At 45.8% G+C, this 14239-nt stretch overlaps 1 protein-coding gene across 3 annotated transcripts in view; it reads left to right on the top strand.

The window, feature by feature from the left end:
* The first annotated feature begins 561 nt into the window (after positions 1–561).
* Positions 562–14239, top strand: part of LOC145357065 (serine/threonine-protein kinase 38) — a 94959-nt gene continuing 81281 nt past the window's right edge. For 2 of the 3 annotated variants that reach the window (XM_080210146.1, XM_080210142.1), the window contains exon 1: positions 562–664. The gene's annotated coding sequence lies outside the window, so the exon portion shown is untranslated. The remainder of the gene's footprint in view (positions 665–14239) is intronic. The other variant, XM_080210143.1, reaches the window with a different exon arrangement.

Raw genomic sequence — 14239 nt, 5'->3', positions numbered from 1 at the left:
CCCCTCCTCTTCACTCCCCCCTCCCCCCCTCCTCTTCACTCCCCCCTCCCCCCTCCCCTCTCCTCTTCACTCCCCCCTCCCCCCTCCTCCCTCCTCCTACCTCTTCACTCCCCCTACCTCTTCACTCCCCCTCCCTCTTCACTCCCCCTCCCCTCCTCTCCCTCCTCTCCTCCTCTTCACTCCCCCTCCCCTCCTCTCCTCTTCACTCCCCCTCCCCTCCTCTCCCTCCTCTCCCTCCTCTTCACTCCCCCCTCCCCTCCTCTTCACTCCCCCCTCCCCTCCTCTTCACTCCCCCCCTTCACTCTCCCCTTTCCACCTCTCCTTCCCCCCTAAATACCCTCCATCTCCCCAGTCTCTCCCCTCAGGGAGGGAGGGCTATTATTATGGGCTGTGGTTATCATAGTTATTATGGGATGTCTGGTTGCTATGGCCGCGTTACTATGGGCTGTGCGGTTGCTATGGGCTGTTATTATGGGCTGTGGGGTTGCTATGGGCTGTTATTATGGGCTATGTGGTTGCTATGGGCGGGTCACTGGGCTGTGCGGTTGCTAGGGGCTGTTATTATGGGCTGTCCGCGCGGGGGCGCCTCTCCTGCTGTTCCGCCGGAAGTGGTACCGGGCCGCGCGGATCCAGGAGCGGGGAGAGCCGCCGGTGGCAGCGCCAGGTAAGAACCGCCTGCACCGGGAGAGGGCGGCCCGGGCCCGAAGCCTCAGAGAGACAGGTCTGGGCCCGGGGAGACCAGGATCTCAGCACAGGAACATATAGAGTGGCCCGGGACCGGACAGCGGAGACTCTCTCTCAGAGCCTGTCCGCGGGGCAGCCCGGGCAGTGAGGGCCCATCCTGAGCCTGGACTGGTAGGTTGTCCCTTCCTCTCGGGAAGGTGGGGGGAGGTGAGGGATCGCTGTCTCTCTCTCTCTGTCTCTGTCTCTCCCTCTTGGGATGGGAGGGGGTCCTGTGTCTCCCTCTCTGGGAGGGGGTCCTGTGTCTCCCTGTCTGGGAGGGGGTCCTGTGTCTCCCTCTCTGGGAGGGGGTCCTGTGTCTCCCTCTCTGGGAGGGGGTCCTGTGTCTCCCTGTCTGGGAGGGGGTCCTGTGTCTCCCTGTCTGGGAGGGGGTCCTGTGTCTCGCTCTCTGGGAGGGGGTCCTGTGTCTCCCTGTCTGGGAGGGGGTCCTGTGTCTCGCTCTCTGGGAGGGGGTCCTGTGTCTCCCTGTCTGGGAGGGGGTCCTGTGTCTCCCTGTCTGGGAGGGGGTCCTGTGTCTCGCTCTCTGGGAGGGGGTCCTGTGTCTCGCTCTCTGGGAGGGGGTCCTGTGTCTCGCTCTCTGGGAGGGGGTTCTGTGTCTCCCACTCTGGCGGAGAGGGGGGGGTCCTTTATATCTCCTTGTCTTGGCGGGGGGTGTGGCGGTGGGTCCTGTGTCTCCCTCTGGTTGGCGGGCGGCGGGGGGGTCCTTTATATCTCCCTGTCCGGGGGGGGGGGGGGCAAAGGTCCTGTGTCTGCCTGTCTGTGGGTGGGGTGAGGGGCCCCTGTGTCTTTCTTTCTTTGGGTAGAGGGGGAGGTGAGGAATCCCTGTCTATCTCTCTCTCTCTCTCTGTGGGGTGGGAGGTGTTCCCTGTGTCTCCCTCTCTGGGAGGAGGGGGGGTCCTTGTATCTCTCTCCCGCAGGGGATGTTATTTCCTCTGTATTGGGGAAAGGGGTTCTGGGGGTCAATGCTGCTGTCTGGGAGTCCAGACCTCTTTTAACCCCTCTCTCTCTGCCTGTCTATCTCATTCACAGTGCTGCTTCAAACATCTTTGACCAAGCTTTGACACCTGTGCTGACGTTTCCTTTAATGTCAGTGTTTGTCTGATTTAAAGCCCTTTGAGGATATTTTATAAACGCTTTGTATTTGTCCTCTTGCTGCTGACCCAGCTCTGTCATTGAATTTAGTCCAGTGATTAGTGGAATATTAGTGGGGAAGGTCATGCTAGGTGTCTGCAGCAGAAGCTCCCTGTAGTTAAAACTCTCTGCACAATCTCCCCAGGCAGACTATCTGCTTCAAATTCTACTACTGTGCTCAATAAACTGACCCCACTATTTGACTGCAGTGCTCCGACAGGAGATTCTGCCATAGTTCCTGCTCCTGCCCTGCTATACATTCTCTCAGGTATCAGGTAAAGGCAATATCTGGCTTGGCTCTGCTTGCCTGCTAGTGGAATAGCTGAGTGTGGCTCACTGTCGAGGCTTGGGAAAGATACTAGGGGGCAGCTGACAGATGAAATTTATCTTAGTGAATGCATGCTTTCAGAAAAATAGGGAGCAGAATTACTGTATGTGGCACCTAACTCATTTGATTAATTCTACCAAGGGCTTGTTTGTGCAAACTGCTGGTTGCAAATATTCTGCTTTTTTTTACAAGTTATGGCCATCACTGGCGAGGCCAGCAAGTTCACCAGCCCCAACACTGAGTGGCTCACTTGGCCATTTTCGGGGGGCAGTTGAGAGTCAGCCACATTGCTGTGGGTCTGGAATCACATGCAGACCAGACCAAGATTTCCTTCCCAAAAGGACATCAGATGGATTTTTATATTGAATCGTCTGGTACTTTCATGGTCTTCTATTCCACGCTGGTTTAATTAACTGAATTTAAGTTCCTAGCTTGCCTGGTGGGAATTGAATTCTCTGGATCATGATTCCAAACCTCCTAGATTATTTCTGCAGTAACATAGGCTGTGCACAGTAGCATAGTGGCTATGTTCTGTAATACTTGCCACCTTGGGGATATTTTACTTCTACAGTACAGTATGTGAATGCTGGAGATTTGATTTATTATCGTCATGTATTAGTATACAGTGAAAATAATTGTTTCTTGTGCATTATACAGACAAAACATACCGTTCATAGTGAAGGGAATGAGAGAGTGCAGAATGTAGTGTTACAGTCATAGCTAGGGTTTAGAGAAAGATGAACTTAATGCGAGGTAGGTCCATTCAAAAGTCTAATGGCAGCAGGGAGGAAGCTGTTCTTGAGTCAATTTGTATGTGCCCTCAGACCTTTGTATTTTTTTCCTGAATGAATAAGGTGGTAGAGTGTATGCCCGGGGTGCATGAGGCGCTCAATTATGCTGGCTGTTTTTCCAAGGGAGCGAGAAATGTAGACAGAGCCAATGGATGGGAGGCTGGTTTGAATGATGAACTGGAATTAATTTGTGACCCTCTGTAGTTTCTTGCAGTCTTGCGCAGAGCAGAAACCATAGCAAGATGTGATACACCGGAAAGAATGCTTTCTATGGTGCATCTATAAAAGTTGGTGAGAGTTGTAGTGGACATGCCAAATTTCCTTAGTCTTCTGAGAAAGTAGGTGCTTGAGGGACTTTCTTAACTATAGCGACGGCATGGAGGGACTAGGACAAGTTGTTGATTTAGAAACTTGAAGCTTGAGAGAAGAAAGCAGTCCATTCTGTAACTGGCCCTTGAAGACTCCCTGTGTTTTCTCTGTGGTAAAACCCAGGTAGAAGAAAAGCTTGTTGGTTGGATGTCGGCTTTGTTGGCAAGGTTGATTTTGATGGCCCACCTCCAGGCCCCTGGAGGTGATGGGCCCAATTTTCTGAGCCACTGCATGTAAACATTTGATATGACTGAATGGCTTGTCCCAGCTCAGAGGGCAGTGAGGAGGGCCAGAGGGTTAGTCATGATGTGGGGCTGGAGGTGGCAATATTAAAGGACATTACTGAACCTTGCTCAGTTTTTCAATGGACAGTCTCATGGTCACTGTTCACAGCCTTTTTTATTTATTGACCCTGAAGTACAGCTGGATATGTGGTGGGTTAACAACTCTGAAAAGTAAAAACTAACCTTGCTACTTGTGCAGTAGGGTGGAGCTCAAGTGATGGATGTCATGCTACTGTATTTAATGGAATCAAACCAATATTGTGGTGTTTTTGAAACAAAATTGATAAACCTTTCTGCTGTTTCTTCACAACACCACTCTCTGCAGGTCTTCTCCGCAGTAATTGTGGGCAGCAACTAAACTAGTGCCATCATATTGGCTATTTTCTGCCCCTGGTTTAGGAGTTAGGGGATTGATTTTGATTTTGGGTGAGAGTTAAGTATGTCTTTGAGCCAGGCTTGCTTGAACAAGTTGGGAGATATGTTTATTTGATACTGTTGTCTATATTGGATGTGGCTGCATGTCCTGCCCCTTTGTTTAACACAGTAAAAAGTCTGACAACACCAGGTTTTAGTCCAACCTATTTATTTGATAATATACTCACAAGCTTTCGGGGTTAGCCCCTTCGTCAGGTGAACGTTCACCTGACGAAGGGGCTAACCCCAAAAGGTTGTGAGTATATTATCAAATAAATAGGTTGGACTAAAACCTGGTGTTGTCAGACTTTTTACTGTGTTTACGCCAGTCCAACGCCGGCATACCCACAACATGACTACTATCGACACCTTTGTTTAACATCAGGGATGAGCAGATCTGCATACAGATGTCAACCCCAGTGGCTGGAAACATTGGATGGGATGAAACACTTTGGTTTTAGACCATATTGAATTGAGTGAGTTGCTCCTATTTATGTTGGATCCCATTCTTAATGTTGCAAAATATTCAAAGGTTAAGTTTTTTAAATTCTCAAACTGTCATCGGGTAATGTAAAGCATGAGCAACGTGTGAATGTGCCAGAATTTTAGCTAGATTCCATGGGAGGGCTGGGCTGGGGCGAAGATACAGAGAGGATGGTAGATGATGGAGAGTTACACTGGGCACAGGAACAGGATCTTGCTGTTGCTGTTGAGAATGTGCAAGATGGGCGATAACTCGAACGTTGACTGCAATATCATAGAATCTCTACAGTGCAAAAGGAGGCCATTGCAGTGACAACAACCCTACCCAGGCCCTATTCCCATAACCCCATGTATTACCCTGTTGGTCTCCCTGACACTAAGAAGCAATTCAGCATCAGCAATCCACCGAACCTGCACTTCTTTAGATTGTGGGAGGAAACCGGAACACCCTGAGTAAACTCAGGTGGACATGGGGAGAACTTGTAGACTCCACACTGACAGTCACCCAAGGCCAGAATTAACCCTGGCACTGAGGCAGCAGTGCTAACTATCTTTCCTGCCCCTGGAATAAATTTAAAGAGTCATGCCTGGGTCTCTAGTTGGTGTCTGTGACGCCTTGCCCAGCACTCTGCCCTTCCATTATTGGTGAAATTCGATAGCAGAATTAGAGAAATAGTGCGTTAGGTGGGAACTGCTAACTGAAAGTGGACGGTAGCTGTGTGTTCACTGTGACAGCATAAGACCTACATGATAATTTGAATGTGGAAAATTAGATCTTGCTCTCTGGCCACATTGTACACTGGTATATACTGTATGCTGACAGTCAAGTACACAGATATATACTATATTCCTACAGTCACACTGTACACCGGGATATACTGTACCCCGACAGTCACACTGTACACTGGAATATACTGTACCCCGACAGTCACACTGTACACCGGGATATACTGTACCCTGACAGTCACAGTGTACACTGGGATATACTGTACCCCGACAGTCACACTGTACACCGGGATATACTGTACCCCGACAGTCCCGCTGTACACCGGTGTATGCTGTACCCCGACAGCCCCGCTGTACACCGGTGTATGCTGTACCCCGACAGCCCCGCTGTACACCGGTGTATGCTGTACCCCGACAGTCCCGCTGTACCCCGGTGTATGCTGTACCCCGACAGTCCCGCTGTACCCCGACAGTCCCGCTGTACCCCGGTGTATGCTGTACCCCGACAGTCCCGCTGTACCCCGGTGTATGCTGTACCCCGACAGTCCCGCTGTACCCCGGTGTATGCTGTACCCCGACAGTCCCGCTGTACCCCGGTGTATGCTGTACCCCGACAGTCCCGCTGTACACCGGTGTATGCTGTACCCCGACAGTCCCGCTGTACACCGGTGTATGCTGTACCCCGACAGTCCCGCTGTACACCGGTGTATGCTGTACCCCGACAGTCCCGCTGTACACCGGTATATATTTAATCCCGACAGTCACATTGTACATTGGTATATACTGTAACCCCGACAGTCACATTGAACGTTAGTATATACTGTATGCTGACAGTTACATTGTACACCAGTATATGCTGTACCCTGACAGTCACATTTTACTCTGATACAGAGTGTACCCCGACAGTCACATTGTACACCAGTATATACTGTATGTTGACAGTCACATTCTACACTGGTATATACTGTATGCCGACAGTCACATTGTACACCAGTATATACCATTACCATGACGGTCACATTGTACACCGATATGTATACTGTATTCCAACAGTCACATTGTACACAGGTATGTATAGTATCCTGATAGTCACATTGTACACTGGTGACTGTCGAGGTTACAGTATATACATTGCACGTTAGTATGTACTTCACGCTGATAGTCACATTGTACACCAGTATATGCTGTAACCTGACAGTCACATTGTACACCGGTATATGCTGTACCCTGACAGTCACATTGTACACCGGTATATACTGTACTCTGACAGTCACATTTTACACTGGTATAGAGAGTACCCCGACAGTCACATTGTACACCAGTATATACTGTATGTTGACAGTCACATTCTACACTGGTATATACTGTATGCCGCCAATCACATTGTACACCAGTATATACCATTACCATGATGGTCACATTGTACATCGATATGTATACTGTATTCCGACTGTCACATTGTACACAGGTATATACTGTATTCTGGCAATCACATTGTACACACACATATACTGTACCCAACAGTCACATTGTACACCGGTATATATTGTATTCTGATAGTCACATTATATACCGGTATATACTGTATGCTGATATTTACATTGTACACCAGTATATACTGTACGCCGACAGTCACATTGCACACCGGTATATACTGTATTCCGACAGTCACATTGTACACCGGTATATACTGCACCCCGACAGTCATGTTTTACAGCGGTATATACTGTATTCAGTAGTCACATTATATATCTATATACTGTACACTGACAGTCACATTGTACACCGGTATATACTGAACACTGACAAATCACAGAGCACACCGGTAAATACTGTACCCTGACAGACACATTGTACACCGGTATATACGATACCCTGACAGTCATATTGTGCACTGGTATATACTGTACCCCGACAGTCACATTGTACACCGATATATACTGTACCCCAATAGTCACATTGTACATGGGTATATACTGTACTGACGGTCACATTGTACACTGGTATATACTGTAACCCAGACAGCCACATTGCACATCCGTAAATACTGTACGCTGACAGTTACTTTGTACACCAGTATATACTGTACCCCGACAGCCACATTATACACCGGTGTATACTGTACCCTGACAGTCACATTGTATACCGGTATATACTGTACCCCGACAATCACATTATACACCAGTGTATACTATACCCCGACAGTCACATTTTACACCGGTGTATACTGTACCCTGATAGTCGCATGTACGCAGGTATATACTGTGACCGACAGTCACGTACGCCAGTGTATACTGTACCCGACAGTCACATTGTACACTGGTATATACTGTGTCCTGACACTCGCATTGTACGTCGGTATATACTGTATGCTGACAGTCACATTGTACACCAGTATATACCATACCCATGACGGTCACATTGTACACAGGTATACTATATTCTGGCAATCACATTGTACACAGGTATATACTGTACCCAACAGTCACATTGTATGCTGGTATATATTGTATTCTGGTAGTCACATTATATACTGGTATATACTGTATGCTGACATTTACATTGTACACCGGTATATACTGTACACTGACAGTCACATTGTGCACCGGTATATACTGTACCCTGCCAGTCACATTGTACACCAGTATATACTGTACCCCAACAGTCACATATTACACCAGTATATACAATATCCTGACAGTCACACTGTACAGCGGTATATACTATATTTTGACAGTCACATTGTACACCAGTATATACTGTACACTGACAGTCATGTTGTACACTGGTATATACAGTACCCCGATAGTCACATTGTACACTGGTATATACTGTAACCTCAACAGTCACATTGCACATCCGTACATACTCTACACTGACAGTTACATTGTATGCCAGTATATACTGTACCCGACAGTCACATTGTACACCGGTATATACTGTGTCCTGACAGTCACATTGTACGTCGGTATATACTGTACCCGACAGTCACATTGTACACCGGTATATACTGTGCCCTGACAGTCACATTTTACACCAGTATATACTGTGCCCTGACAGTCACATTTTACACCAGTATATACTGTGCCCTGACAGTCACATTTTACACCAATATATACTGTGCCCTGACAGTCACATTTTACACCAGTATATACTGTGCCCTGACAGCCACATTTTACACCAGTATATACTGTGCCCTGACAGTCACATTTTACACCAGTATATACTGTGCCCTGACAGTCACATTTTACACCAGTATATACTGTGCCCTGACAGTCACATTTTACACCAGTATATACTGTGCCCTGACAGTCACATTTTACACCAGTATATACTGTACCCCAACAGTCACATATTACACCAGTATATACTGTGCCCCGACAGTCACATTTTACACCAGTATATACTGTGCCCTGACAGTCACATTTTACACCAGTATATACTGTGCCCTGACAGTCACATTTTACACCAGTATATACTGTGCCCTGACAGTCACATTGTACACCGGTATATACTGTGCCCTGACAGTCACATTTTACACCAGTATATACTGTGCCCTGACAGTCACATTTTACACCAGTATATACTGTGCCCTGACAGTCACATTTTACACCAGTATATACTGTGCCCTGACAGTCACATTTTACACCAGTATATACTGTGCCCTGACAGTCACATTTTACACCAATATATACTGTGCCCTGACAGTCACATTTTACACCAGTATATACTGTGCCCTGACAGTCACATTGTACACCGGTATATACTGTGCCCTGACAGTCACATTTTACACCAGTATATACTGTACCCGACAGTCACATTGTACACCGGTATATACTGTGCCCTGACAGTCACATTTTACACCAGTATATACTGTGCCCTGACAGTCACATTTTACACCAGTATATACTGTGCCCTGACAGTCACATTTTACACCAATATATACTGTGCCCTGACAGTCACATTTTACACCAGTATATACTGTGCCCTGACAGCCACATTTTACACCAGTATATACTGTGCCCTGACAGTCACATTTTACACCAGTATATACTGTGCCCTGACAGTCACATTTTACACCAGTATATACTGTGCCCTGACAGTCACATTTTACACCAGTATATACTGTGCCCTGACAGTCACATTTTACACCAGTATATACTGTACCCCAACAGTCACATATTACACCAGTATATACTGTGCCCCGACAGTCACATTTTACACCAGTATATACTGTGCCCTGACAGTCACATTTTACACCAGTATATACTGTGCCCTGACAGTCACATTTTACACCGGTATATACTGTGCCCTGACAGTCACATTGTACACCGGTATATACTGTGTCCTGACAGTCACATTTTACACCAGTATATACTGTGCCCTGACAGTCACATTTTACACCAGTATATACTGTGCCCTGACAGTCACATTTTACACCAGTATATACTGTGCCCTGACAGTCACATTTTACACCAGTATATACTGTGCCCTGACAGTCACATTTTACACCAGTATATACTGTGCCCTGACAGTCACATTTTACACCAGTATATACTGTGCCCTGACAGTCACATTTTACACCAGTATATACTGTGCCCTGACAGTCACATTTTACACCAGTATATACTGTGCCCTGACAGTCACATTTTACACCAGTATATACTGTGCCCTGACAGTCACATTTTACACCAGTATATACTGTGCCCTGACAGTCACATTTTACACCAATATATACTGTGCCCTGACAGTCACATTTTACACCAGTATATACTGTGCCCTGACAGTCACATTTTACACCAGTATATACTGTACCCCAACAGTCACATATTACACCAGTATATTACCATATCCTGACAGTCACACTGTACAGCGGTATATACTGTATTGTGACAATCATATTGTACACTGGTATATACTGTACCCCAATAGTCACATTGTACATGGGTATATACTGTACCAACAGTCTCATTGTACACTGGTATTTACTGTAACCTTGACAGTCACATTGCACATCAACGTATACTGTATGCTGACATTTACATTGTACACCAGTATATACTGTACCCTGACAGTCACATTGTACACCAGTATATACTGTACTCTGACAGTCACATTTTACACTGGTATATAGTGTACCCCGACAGTCACATTGTACACCAGTATATACTGTATATTGACAGTCACATTGTACACTGGTATATACTGTACTCTGACAATCACGTTGTACACTGGTATATATTGCACCCCGACAGTCACATTTTACACTGGTATACACTGTATTCAATAGTCACATTGTATACCTATATACTGTGGCCTGACAGTCACATTGTATGTCGTCTATACTGTACTCTGACAGTCACATTTTACATTGGTATATAGTGTACCCCGACAGTCACATTGTACACCAGTATATACTGTATGTTGACAGGCACATTATACACTGGAATATACTGTATGCCGACAGTCACATTGTACACCAGTACATACCATTACTGTGACGGTCACGTTGTACACCGATATGTATACTGTATTCTGACAGTCACATTGGACACAGGCATATACTGTATTCTGATAATCACATTGTATGCCGGTATATACTGGACCCTGACAATCACACATTACAAGAGTATATACTGTACCCCGTCAGTCACATTGTACACCGTTAAATACTGTACCCTGACAATCACATTGTACACCGGTATATACTGTACCCGACAGTCATATTGTACGCCGGTATATACTGTGCCCTGACAGTCACGTTGTACGTTGTATATAGTGTGTCCCGACAGTCACATTGTACACCAGTATATACTGTATGTTGACAGTCACATTAAACACTGGTATGTACCGTATGCCGACAGTCACATTGTACACCAGTATATACCATTGCCATGGCGGTCACATTGTACACCGATATGTATGCTGTATTCTGTCAGTCACATTGTACACAGGCATATACTGTATTCTGACAATCACATTGAATGCCGGTATATACTGGACCCTGACAATCACATATTGCAATGGTATATACTGTACCCCGTCAGTCACATTGTACACCAGTATATATCGTGCCCTGACAGTCACATTGTACACTGATATATATTCTGTATTTTGACAGTCACGTTGTACACAGGTATATACCGTACCCTGACAGTCACATTGTACACTGATATATATTCTGCATCCTGACAGTCACATTGTACACAGGTATATACTGTACTCTGACAGACACATTGTATACCAGTATATATGGTACGCTGACAGTCACATTGTACGCCGGTATATACTGTGCCAGAACAGTTGCATTGTATGCTAGTATATACTGTACTGACAGTCACATTGTACACCAGTGTACACTGTACCCCCAACAGTCACACTACAGTATATACTGTATACTGACAGTCACATTGTACACCGGTCTATACTGTATGCTGAGAATCACATTGTACACGGGTATATACTGTACTGATAGTCACATTGTACACGGGCACATACTGTACTGACAGTCACATTGTATCCTGGTATATACTGTATCCTGACAGTCACATTGTACACCAGTACATACTATGCACAGACGGTCACATTGTACATCGATATATACTGTATTCCTACATTCACATTGTACACCAATACATACTGTATTCTGACAGTCACATTGTACACCAGTATATACTGTATTCCAACAGTCAAATTGTACACCGGTATACATTGTATGCTGACAGTTACATTGTACATCGGTATATACTCTACCTCAGTCACATTGTACACCGGTATATATTGTGATGCTGACTGTCACATTGTTTGTCAGTGTATACTGTGCCCCCATAGTCACATAGTACACCAGTATATACTGTAACCTGACAGTCACATTTTACACAATTTACCTCAATGATCACCTTTTACACTGGTATATATTCTGTCTGTGGCCTCAACTCCTACTTCTGTTTTCTGCTGATGACCATTACCCCCTTGTTAGTCAGGAAGCTATCTTTGTTCATTCATGGCTCATGGATGTTGCTGGCTGGCTAATGTTTGTTCCCCGTCCCTAGTTGCCCTTGAGAAGGTGGTAGTGAGCTGCCTTCTTGAATTACTGCAATCCATGTTCTGTGGGTTGACCCACAATGCCATTGGGGAGGGAGTTCTGGGATTTTTACCCCGCAACTGCAAATGAACAGTGATATATTTCCAATTCAGTATCTTTACTGGTTTGGAGGGGGACCTCCAGGTGGTGTTCCCATGTATCTGCTGCCCTTGGCCCCCTAGATGGAAATGATCGTGGGTTTGGAAGGTGCTGTCTGAGGAACTTTGGTGATTGCAGCAGTGCATTTTGTAGATATTTGCACACCGCTGCTACTGAGCATTGGTCCTGAAGGGAGTGGATGTTTGTAGATGTGCTAATCAAGCAGGCTGACCTCTCCTGAATGGTAGGTATGAAGCTTGTTAAATGTTGTTGGAGCTGCACCCATTCAGGCAGGTGGGGAGTATTCCATCACAATCCTAACTTGTGCTTTATAGATGGTGGATAGGCTTTGGGGAGTCAGGAGGTGAGTTACTTGCCACAGTATTCCTAGCCTCTGACCTACTTGTAGCCACTTATTTATGTGGCAAGTCCAGTTGAGTTTCCACATCCTTCTCTCCACCCTAGCATCCCAGCTATCAGTTGACTGCACCTTCTCTGAACTGCATCTAATGTCTTTCTGTCCTTTCTTACATAAGGAGATCAAAACTGTAAACAGTATTCCAAACATGGCTTCATCAATGTCCACTACAACTATGGTAAAACTTTTATGTCCTAGTCGCCTTGCAAGAGGCAATGAAAATATAAATTACAATAACTTGTTGAATGTTGAGGCCTCAGACTGATCCCTGTGGCAAACCCATTGTCACAGCTTGCTGACCTGAAAATGACCAACACCATGGGCTCTCATTTTGCTTAGTAACTTTCAATGTGACACCTTCTCAAATGCTTTCGAGAAATCTAAATACGCCACATCTACAGGTTCCCCTGAATCCACATAGCTTATTACTTCCTTAAAGAACACCAATAAATTAATCAAGCATGATCTCCATTTCAAAAAACCAGGTTGATATTACCTGAGTGCATTAAGATGTCTAAATCTCCTGCTCTAACGTCAATAATAACTGGCCTGTAGTCATCATCTGCTTTTGGTCGGGGTCCTTGTGCATGAGTCGCAAAAACCCAGCTTGCAGGTGCAGCAGGTGGTCAGGAAGGCGAATGGGATGCTGGCCTTCATAGCGAGGGGGATTGAATATAAAAGTAGGGAGGTCTTGCTGCGGCTATATAGGGCATTGGTGAGGCCGCAGCTGGAGTACTGTGTGCAGTTTTGGGCGCCGTACTTACGCAAGGATATTTTGGCCTTGGAGGGAGTGCAGAGGAGGTTTACTAGGCTGATGCCGGAGTTGAGGGGGTTGAGCTGTGAGGAGAGGCTGAATAAACTAGGCTTGTACTCGTTAGAGTTTAGAAGAATGAGGGGAGATCTCATTGAGACATATAAGATGATGAATGGGATGGATAGGATAGAGGTGGAGAGACTCTTCCCGCTCAGAAAGGACAGTAGGACTAGGGGGCACAGCCTCAAGGTAAAGGGGGGACAGTTTAGAACGGAGTTGAGGAAGAACTTCTTCACTCAAAGGATGGTGAATCTCTGGAATTCTCTGCCCGTTGAAGTGGTGGAGGCTACCTCGCTAAATATTTTTAAGACGCGGGTTGATGGGTTTTTGATAAGAGAGGAGATTAAGGGTTATGGGGAGAGGGCGGGAATGTGGAACTGAGCCACGACAGATCAGCCATGATCTTATTGAATGGCATGGCAGGCTTGAAGGGCTAGATGGCCTACTCCTGCTCCTATTTCTTATGTTCTTATGGGTCTCCTTTTTTTTGCTGTTTTCCAATCTAATGCGACTGTTCCAGAATCTAGGGAATTTTGGAAAATTAACACCAAGGTATC

The sequence above is a fragment of the Carcharhinus amblyrhynchos genome, chromosome 22 (assembly GCF_965287045.1).
Source record: "Carcharhinus amblyrhynchos chromosome 22, sCarAmb.v2.hapA, whole genome shotgun sequence".
NCBI lineage: Eukaryota > Metazoa > Chordata > Chondrichthyes > Carcharhiniformes > Carcharhinidae > Carcharhinus > Carcharhinus amblyrhynchos.
Note: the sequence above shows the minus strand (reverse complement) of the source record. Positions and strands in the feature narration are given on the sequence as shown.